Below are 11112 nucleotides of genomic sequence, written 5' to 3' on the forward strand. Positions count from 1 at the left end.
GTTTTTAAAAGGACAGAGTCTGCAGACTGAGGACACAGCTGTGTATTATTGTGCTCGCCTCCACAGTGATACAAACCAGCACCCACCCATTAAACAGTAGGAGTTTTATGTATCTACCAGGAGGGGGCGATATTAACCTTCTTAATAAAATAAAGCCAAATACACTCATGGAATGATGAATTTAGTTTATATAGTTACTAGTTTATGCAAGTTTGATATGATATTAAATGATGAGCATAGACATAAATATATGTATGCACAATATACTCTAAAGCTCCAAACCATGTTTCATACCTTTGAGACAATGAGCTCCATGTTGACCGTCTCAATGAAAAGCAGGTAGCCTAGCGGTTAAGAGCGTTGGGCCAGTAACCAAAAGTTCGCTGATTTGAATTCCTGAGCCGACTGGGTGAAAAATCTCTTATCCAGCGACTTACAGGAGCAATTTGGGTTAAGTGCCTAGCTCAAGGGCATATTGACAGATTTTTCACACAGTTGGCTCAGGAATTCAAATCAGCGAACTTTCGGTTACTGGCCCAACGCTCTTAAACAATGTCTAACAAGACAAGAGCATCTCCCACCAGTTCAGCTTCAACACATACCATGTTTCTTCCATGTCCGCTGCTGCCACTTTGACAACATATGTGATTTCTTTCAACAGGTGTTCATGGTCAGACACTGACTGAGTCTTAACCAATAGTTAATAAACCTGGAGAATCACAAAAACTGACCTGTACAGCTTTACAATCAAATCAAATCAAATTGTATTGGTCACATACACATGTTTAGCAGATGTTATTGCGGGTTTAGCGAAATGCTTGTGTTTCTAGCTCCATCAGTGCAATAATATCTAACCATTTACAATAATACACAATACACAAAATATACACAAACCTAAAAGTAAAATAATGGAATGAAGTAATATATAAATTCTAGGACGAGCAATGTCGGAGTGGCATAAATAAAATACAGTACATACATATGAGATGAGTAAAGCAAAAATACGTAAACATTAAAGTGAAGTGTTCCATTATTAAAGTGGCCAGTGATTTCAAGGGCAGCAGCCTCTAAGGTGCAGGGTTACGTAATCGGGTGGAATCTGCCTAGTGATGGCTATTTAACAGTCTGATGACCTTGAGATAGAAGCTGTTTTTCAGTCTCTCGGTCACAGATGCACCTGTACTGACCTCGCCTTCTGGATGATAGTGGGGTGAACAGGCAGCGGCTTGGGTGGTTGATGTCCTTGATGATCTTTTTGGCCTTCCTGTGACATCGGGTGCTGTAGATGTCCTGGAGGGCAGGTAGTTTGCCATGGTGATGTGTTTGGCAGACCACACCACCCTCTGGAGATCCCTGAGATTGTGGGTGGTGCAGTTGCTGTACCAGGCGGTGATACAGCCCGACAGGATGCTCTCAATTGTACATCTGTAGAAGTTTGTGAGAGTTTTAGATGACGAACCAAATTTCTTCAGCCTCCTGAGGTTGAAGAGGCGCTGTAGTTTAATGATGTGTGGGTGGAACATTTCAGATCGTCAGTGATGTGTACGCCGAGGAACTTGAAGCGTTCCACCTGCTTCACTGCGGCTTCCCTTACTGAAAAAAACAGGCTTTTGTGACAAATCTTTGGCCAATTTGCTGTAAATCGGGACAAGCTCATACGTTCACATGCAAATTAGCTGCAAAATCAGTATGAATATGCAAATTCGATCAGGTTTTTGGTTACTTTGTGTTTTAACAACATTGAAATGTTGTATCTATATTAACAAAATCCAATATAAATTTAAATGAACTTGCTTCTCACAGAGAAAACTAAACTTAACATACTAAGGGCTCTATTCAATCAGATCTGCTTTAGCCGACATCCGCATAGCTTTTGTTTTGGTGGTGTCGGAGGTGGAACTGCATTAGAGCTCTCAAATCCACCAGCGGCTCCTGCCATTATTTCTAAAGAGGACATTGCCATTGGCTGCATGGAGTCACATGAAGAGAATTCCCATGCGGCCTTGTTTACAAGTTTGAACATGGAATGTGAAATGTAATCTACATCTCGATTATCCGAATCCTAATCCAAATTATTTAGTTTAATGATTTTCATTTTGAGCGTCATTATTTCTCATTCTGCATAGCCTACACTTTCTCATTCTGAACATCTAACAGGAGTTGGGCGAGTGTGGTTTATTGACAATGATCAAGAGCAGCTGCTCACCGATTTGACAGCTCCAACTCAGCAGTTACACCAAAATATCAGCTATGCAGGTGTCTGCTAACACTTATTAACACTTGATCTAATTGAATCTAGTCCTAAATAAACTAAATATACTAAAAAACATGTATGTAATGTCTTAACAGATAAAAGTAAATCCAATACAACTTCAAATCATCAGTATGCTGATTAAGAAAAGAACAATGACTCAATATTTCCCAAATAAATTGTTTATTTGATATTTTTATGTAGCTACAACATTTACATGTTATACATGTGAACACTATGCAGATGTTGACCTTAGGATGTTTAAAGGGGCAACTACATTGTTTAAAAGAGAAGTAAGAAAACTGAGATAATTAAAACAACAAAAACTAAATCACAACCAGTTCAGAAATATTGTCCTTTCTCCAAAGTTTGTTGAGTGCATGCATTGAAACAATCAGAAAACACAAAACTAAAACTAAATTAGGATACTGAAAACATGTTCTATTTTGGCATCTTAACAGGTAGAAACAGCAGCTAATGGGTGGTTTGGATTTGGAAAAACAGGGTCAGCTGTTACAAAGTTGCCTTGTTGAAACTGGCATTCTATATATTTTTTAGCAAGGAAACAATGTTTCTGCCTTGTATAAACACTATATAAACAAACGATGTAGCTAGCATAAACTGGGACTGAGGCCTATTAAATATACCTTTAAATGTGTGGCCAACTGTTCCTAGAGCCACAGTATACACAATTTTTCTCCAGCTCAAGCCACAAAACGAAATCAAATTGTACTCATCACATGCGCTGAACACAACTGGTGTAGACTTTACAGTGAAATGCTTGCCAATACTAATTATAATCTTCAATCTAGACTTAGGACATCATCATTAAGAGACAGTGGTCTACCCTTCTTGATTATTCAGGTGTTTAAGGCTTGGGTGGAAGAAAAGCAAAATAAAATGTAATTATTCCAAATATGGCAATTCATATTGTTAACGTACATCTCAAAGCCATGCATGCAAGAAGCCTTGAACTGGTGCACATATATTTATCTGTCCTCAGTTTGATTGAAGGCCTCAATCTGTCTTATTGCCTTGTAACTGATTGCTTCCAGAAAGAGAGAAGGAACAACATGATCAAGATGATCTAGCTACCAGTTTAAAGCAATGAAAGATCCAATTGTTTCAAATAATGAATGTATGGGCTACATTTGTGAGAATAATATAAGCATTTGCTTACCTTATCAAGCTTGAAGAAGAAACACTAATTATCACTTTAAAAAAATGTTATGAGTGAGTGAACCACAAACATATTTTCAGGGTGTTGATGCGTCCTCCTCCAAATACAGCCTCTTCCAACACCACGGGTAAGGAAATGGTATCCATATAATGGCAGCGGAGGGGATGGCTGCCGCATTATGGGCTCCTAACCAACTGTGCTATTTTGTTTGTTTTTTCACATTGTTTGTAACTCATTTTCGACATAATGTTGCTGCTACTGTGTCTTATGACCGAAAAGAGCTTCTAGACATCAGAACAGCGATTACTCACCTCGAACTGGAGAATGATTTTTCTTTAACCCTTTCACACGTACCATCACACGGGTGTGATCATTCAACGGTGATCCCTGTAGCGTATGATCAAACCGGTGTGATTAGAACGCTTATTTAGAAGGCTTATTTAGAATGGACAGTTTCGAATGACGCAACAATCGGCATTTGAGCTGGCCACACTTTTTTCAGAAACTATGTACACGAACACAGTCCTTACAAGGTTATGTCCAGAATGTGAGCAGTTTATTTTTGGAGGCAATGTTCGGATATTCACAGAAGTATCTATAGCATAACACAATCATCCAAACCGGAAAAATGTAGGCTACATTTGTCCTAGCGCTAACTGAGGAAAGATTGATGCAACACAAGCAGTCATATTTTTAGAACTCTTGGCTGACATAAACTACATTATGAATTAGCTAATGGCAATTACTATTTATAATTAATCACATCACGGGTGAGCTTATCCTTGATCGAATTAATTGAGTTAAACACATTCTAGAAATCAAAAGTAACACGAAGATGATTTGTTTCATCGCGCAGCCATGCTTTTTTACCTTACAGAAACCAAAGATAATAAGAGAAGACAAGATGACGGCAGCGTCCCACCTGGCCAATATCCGGTGAAATTGCAGAGCGCGAAATTCAAATGACAGAATTACAAATATTTAACTTTCATAAAATCACAAGTGTAATACATCAAAAAAAGCTTAACTTCTCTAGGATAGGTGGGACGGTAGTGTCCCACTTGGCCAAAATCCAGAAAAAATGTAGCGCGCCAAATTCCAATATATTACTATAAAAATCAATCTTTCATGAAATCACACATGAAAGACAACAAATTAAAGCTACACATGTTGTGAATCCAGCCAACATGTCTGATTTCAAAAAGGATTTATGGGGAAAGCACACCAAACAATTATGTTAGCTCAGTACATAGCCCCAGAAAAACAGACATTTTCCCAGCAAGATATAGTAGTCACAAAAAACAGAAATAGAGATAAAATTAATCACTAACCTTTGAACATCATCATATGACACTCATATGACATCATTTTACACAATAGATTTATGTTTTGTTCGATAATGTGCATATTTATATCCACAAATCTCGGTGTACATTGGCGCCATGTTCAGAAATGCCTCCAAAATATCCGGAGTAATTACAGAGAGCCATGTCAAATAACAGAAATACTCATCATAAACTTTGATGAAAGATACATGTTTTACATATAATTAAAGATACACTTGTTCTTAATGCAACCGCTGTGTCAGATTTAAAAAAAGAATTACGTAAAAAGCACACCATGCAATAATCTGAGATGGTGCTCAGATTTAACAACATTTCTCCGCCATGTTGGAGTCAACAGAAATACGAAATTACATCATAAATATTCCCTTACCTTTGATTATCTTCATCAGAATGCAGTGGCAGGAATCCTAGTTCCACAATAAATCGTTGTTTTGTTCAATAATGTCCATTACTTATGTCCAATTAGCTAATGTTGCTAGCATGTGTAGTACATGTGTCCAAACGCTCGCACAGATGCAGGCAAACGTCGGACGAAAACTTCAAAAAGTTATATTCTAGGTCGAATAAACTGGTCAAATTTAGTTAAGAATCAATCTTCAAGATGTTGTTATCATTTATATCCAAAAACGTTCCAACCGAAGCATTCTTTCATGTCTGTATAAGTAATGGAACGCATGAAGATATCATGAGGAAAGTGCGTGACCAAGAACTGGCAATCTGCCAGACAGCTGACTCATTCCCCTCCCATCCGGTCCCACAACACAGCATAAACTTCATTCCACGTTCTACTGACTGTTGACATCTAGTGGAAGGCGTATGAATTGCAAACAGATCCATATATTACATGGAATTGAATAGGCGATGACTTTAACCTTTTACGGGGGCAGCCCGACACCGGTACACTTATGACAACATCCAGCTCAAGTGCAGGGCGCGAAATTCAAAAGCTAGTTTTTAAAAATATTTAACTTTCACACATTAACAAGTCCAAGACACCAGATGAAAGATAAACTTCTTGTGAATCAAACCAACATGTCCGATTTTTAAAATGTTTTACAGGGAAGACAAAATATGTAAATCTATTAGCTAACCACGTTAGCAAATGACACCACTTTTCTAACTCCATCAGTTTCTTACTCCATCAGGTGCTATCACAAATTCGACCAAATAAAGATATAAATAGCCACTAACCAAGAAACAAATTCATCAGATGACAGTCTGATAACATATTTATTGTATAGCATATTTTTGTTCGAAAAATTTGCATATTTCAGGTATAAATCATATTTTACATTTCAGCTACAATCAGAAAGTGCACGGAAATCAGCCATAATATTTACAGACACCAACGTCAAATAGCTAATTACTCATCATAAAACATTTCCGAAAAATATATAGTTTGCAGCAATTGAAAGATAGGCAACTTGTGATTCCCAACAATATTTCCGATTTATTAAATGTTTTACAGCGCAAACAAAATGTATCGCTATATTAGCGTAGCTACAATAGACAGAAATAATTGGGCGCCCACGGCCAGTTCACATGCACGACAGATATATGAAATAACATCATAAAATGGGTCTTACTTTTGCTGATCTTTCATCAGAATGTTGAAGAACGTGTCCTCTGTCCAGATGAGTCGTTGTTTCGATTCAGAATGGCAAATGTCCCTCTTCAATTAGCATTGGCACTAGCCGATGGCATAAATTTCTCCAACGTAAACACAGTCAGTGGACGGAACACGGCAAAACTCCCGAATAAAGTTTCAATAATCTGATTAAACTATATTGAAAAAACATACATTACGATGATATGGTCACATGTATCAAAAAAAATTCGAGCCGGAGATGTTAGCCGTTCGTTACGAATGCAAAACAGAAGTCAGTCCCACTTCCTTCAGAGTACCGGAAGTGGACGGTCAAGTCAAAGATATAGGTTTTTTTCCACCACAGAACAAGATGAGCACAAAAATTTATTCTCTGACATCCTCTTTACACCAATAGGAAGGCGTATAGAGTGTCAGCAGACTCCTAAGTGTCAAGACCATGTATAGGCATCAAGTTGAAAAAAGCATTGATTTCTGACATTTCACTTCCTGGTCAGGAAAAGTGCTGCAGAAGGACTTGTGTTTCACTCAAATTCAAATAATTCCAACTGTTTTAGAAACTAGAAAGTGTTTTCTATCCAAAAAGAATAATAATATTCATATTGTACGAGCAAGATTTGAGTAGGAGGCCGTTTGAAATGGGCACGATTTCACTGGCTACTCAACACTTTGCCTTGCAGCCATAAGAAGTTAACAACGACCACTCTCAGAATTTTCACTTCCTGTTTGGATTTTTTCTCAGGTTTTTGCCTGCCATATGAGTTTTGTTATACTCACAGACATCATTCAAACAGTTTCAGAAACTTCAGAGTGTTTTCTATCCAATAGTAATACTAATATGCATATATTAGCATCTGGGACAGAGTATGAGGCAGTTCACTATGGGCACGTAATTCATCCAAAAGTGAAAATGCTGCCCCCTATATCAAAGAAGTTAACTTCTTGTTTATCCAGCCACTGTTTCAGATTTCAAAAAGGCTTTACGGCAAAAGCATACCATGTGATTATCTGAGGACAGCGCCCCGCATACAAAACCATGAAAAACATATTTCAACCAAGCACGTGCTACACGAAAGTCAGAAATAGCGATATAAAAAATGCCTTACCTTTGATGATCTTCTTCAGTTGGCACTCCAAAAGGTCCCAGTTACATCACAAATGGTCATTTTGTTCGATAATGTCCTTATTTATATCCATAAAAACTCAGTTTAGCTGGCGCGCTTCAGTCAATAGTCCACCCAGTTTCCCTCCATCAAAATGCATACAAAATGGATCCCAAACGTTACCAATAAACTTTTCAAAACAAGTCAAACAATGTTTATAATCAAACCTTAGGTACCCTAATATGTAAATAAACGATAACATTTAAGACGGAGAATCGTTATTGTCTTTACCGGAGGAAAATACCAAAGAACGCGCTCTCATGCACGCGCTTGGAAATACTACAGCCAAAATGGGAGCCACCTAGAAAAACGACAATTTCTGGCAAATTTTTCCAAAAACGAGCCTGAAACTTGTTTCAATGACTGTTGACATCTAGTGGAAGCCCTAGGAACTGCAATCTGGGATGACTTCAACTTATAATAAAAGTGACAGCCATTGAAAATAGTGGTAGGCTGAATTTCTTGGGGGGGGGGGTGGTTTGTCCTCAGGGTTTTGCCTGCCATATCAATTCTGTTATACTCACAGACATTATTTTAACAGTTTTGGAAACTTTAGAGTGTTTTCTATATGCATATCCTATCTTCTGGACCTGAGTAACAGGCAGTTTACTTTGGGCACACTTTTCATCCGGACGTGAAAAAACTGCCCCCTACCGAAGAGAGGTTATAGTATGCATGTTGAAGGGGTGTGTCATCTACCATCATTCACATCCCACCATTCACTTCCTGAGGTTCTCAAAAAATGTGTGAACCCTTACTCACCTCATTTTGTTATAGCATCTTTGGTCCAACAGACGATTACGTGAAACCCAGAATGCATTGTATTTCAACAAACATGGCTCCACACACATAGCTGGAATTAGCTTAGCTCATCATAATCAGTACAACCTTAAAAAAAGTATTTCACACACATAATATGTGCCCATTACAATCTTTGCAAGAATCGGAATGCATGATTTATCACCGTTACTTGAAAACATATATATATATTAATATATATCAAAATATATCAATAATTACCACACAAAACATTTTCTGATTGTGATTTATTGATACAAATGGCGCGTGCTGGCAGTCAATCACGTAACCTCTCACTCAATCAATCAATCAATCAATAATATTAATTTATAAAGCCCTTCTTACATCAGCTGATGTCACAAAGTGCTGTACAGAAACCCAGCCTAAAACCCCAAACAGCAAGCAATGCAGGTGTAGAAGCACGGTGGCTAGGAAATACTCCCTAGAAAGGCCAGAACCTAGGAAGAAACCTAGAGAGGAACCAGGCTATTAGGGGTGGCCAATCCTCTCACTCGCTGTGCCAGGTGGAGATTATAACAGAACATGGCCAAGATGTTTAAATGTTCATAGATGACCAGCAGGGTCAAATAATAATTTTCACAGTGGTTGTCGAGGGTGCAACAGGTCAGCACCACAGGAGTAAATGTCAGTTGGCTTTCCATAGCCGATCATTCAGAGTATCTATACCACTGCTGCTGTCTCTAGAGAGTTGAAAACAGCAGGTCCCGGACAAGGTAGCATGTCCGGTGAACAGGTCAGGGTTCCATAGCTCACTCCCACGCTGAGCCATTCAGTGTTGTTAATGTATGTAGCTAGTGAGCTAAGCTGTAGCATTAGCAATGTCTTTCAAAAGGAGACAACTCACAAACGTGGAAATTCTGGATATTTTTTAAAATTCTGACAATAAGTTTGAGTGTGACAGTCAGGAATCAGATTCTGACAGTGACAGTGAGGAGCTGCGCCCCAGCCATTGAGAAGCCTGAATCTGAGGACCCCTTGTCCACTGACAAAGTCCCAGTTCCCTTTGAAGATGCTGGTGGTAATGGAGGCAGACCGACAGTGGATGAAGTACAGGAGTTATGTGGTAGCTGGAAGGCTGAAAGCCATTTCACCCCTCCTGGCCCTGCTGTTTGCTTTGATGAGTGCCAGTCTGGAGTGCAACACCCCTTGCCATTTCCATCTGAGGCAGAGTGCTTCAAGTTGTTTCTGACAGAGGAGTTGGTGGGAGACATAGTAGAGACCAATCGCTATCCCTTGGAGCTACAGGAGAAGAGAGAGCCAGGAGTGTGGGGGACAACCACAATTCGTGAAATGTATACCTTCCTGGTGACAGTCCATCTCATGGGGATAGTAAAGAAGAACTCCCTAAGAGAATACTGGAGCACAGATCCTATGTTTGCAACTCCCTTCTTTGCCACCCTCTTTTCCCAAGACAGCTTCCTAGTTCTGCTGTGATGACTGCATTTCGTCAACAATGCTACTGCCACCCTAAATGACCCGTTATACAAAATAAGAAACGTTCTTACCAGCCTGACAATAGCATTTGGTTGAGTCTTTGTGCCGTACAAGGACCTATGCATTGATGAGTATGAGGGCCTTATGGTGTCCGAGTCCGTGGTGATGACCATGTTGGCTCCTCATCTCAGCAAGGGACACACTTTGTATATGGACAATTGTTACAGCAGTCCCACACTCTTCCAGCATCTGCTCTCCAACAGCACAGGGGCCAGTGGCACAGTCAGGTCAAACAGGAAGGGGATTCCGGCATTCGGATGCAGGAAGATGCAGAGAGGGGAGGCGGAGTTCAAGGAGAATGGTCAACAGCTGGCAGTAAAGTGACATGACAAACGAGATATCCATGTCCTCTCTGCTATCCATACAGCAACCATGTCGGCCACAGGGAAGGTGGACCACCTGACGGGAGAGATAAAAATGACTATAAAATAACACATTGAATCATGTAGAAACCAGAAAAGTGTTAAACAAATCAGAATATATGTTATATTTGAGATTCTTCAAATAGCCACCCTTTGCCTTGATGACAGCATTGCACACTCTTTCCAAATCATGTCCAATCAATTGAATTTACCACAGGTGGATTCCAATCAAGTTGTTGATGTTAATACCTAAAGGGGTCCTAAAATTCCAAATCAAATAGCTAAATTATCCATAGAATGAAGGTCTTAAAACAATTCCATGTGTCAGCTTTGCACCCCCACCCTCCCCCAACATCTTAGACTCTAAAAGCTACTGTACAGGTAGGATACGACAGCCTGCAGGATAAGCATTAGAGTGGGTTGATAGAAATGTTGCAGTAGTAACATATATTATAGTGAAAAGCTGAAAAACAAGTTCAGTATCACCAGAGACAGCACAGTGCTGACCACAGTGATACAAACCAGGACCGGACCTGTACAAAAACTGAATACCCATGTGAATCAAACACAAGTGCCACATATGGCCCTCATTGATTCAATATAATATAATATAATAATATCAATCAAAGAACTGCTCCATAAAATAAAACTTTTTATTGATACACTGGCACAATAAGTGGCTATGTCACTATTACATCTACACCTTGAGTTTTCACCAAAACCTTTCTGAACAGTACCAGTAAACATAGTATTTTAGACCACAAGATCTACGGGGAGAAACATTTAACACCATAGAGATGCAAATGTGTTTCTGTTCACATAGACCCAAGGTCTCCTCCCATTTCAATAGTCTGATATAACTGCCCTCCACAGACCATCTCCCTCAGTCAA

This window comes from Salvelinus namaycush, chromosome 41 (assembly GCF_016432855.1).
Source record: "Salvelinus namaycush isolate Seneca chromosome 41, SaNama_1.0, whole genome shotgun sequence".
NCBI classification, from domain to species: Eukaryota; Metazoa; Chordata; class Actinopteri; order Salmoniformes; family Salmonidae; genus Salvelinus; species Salvelinus namaycush.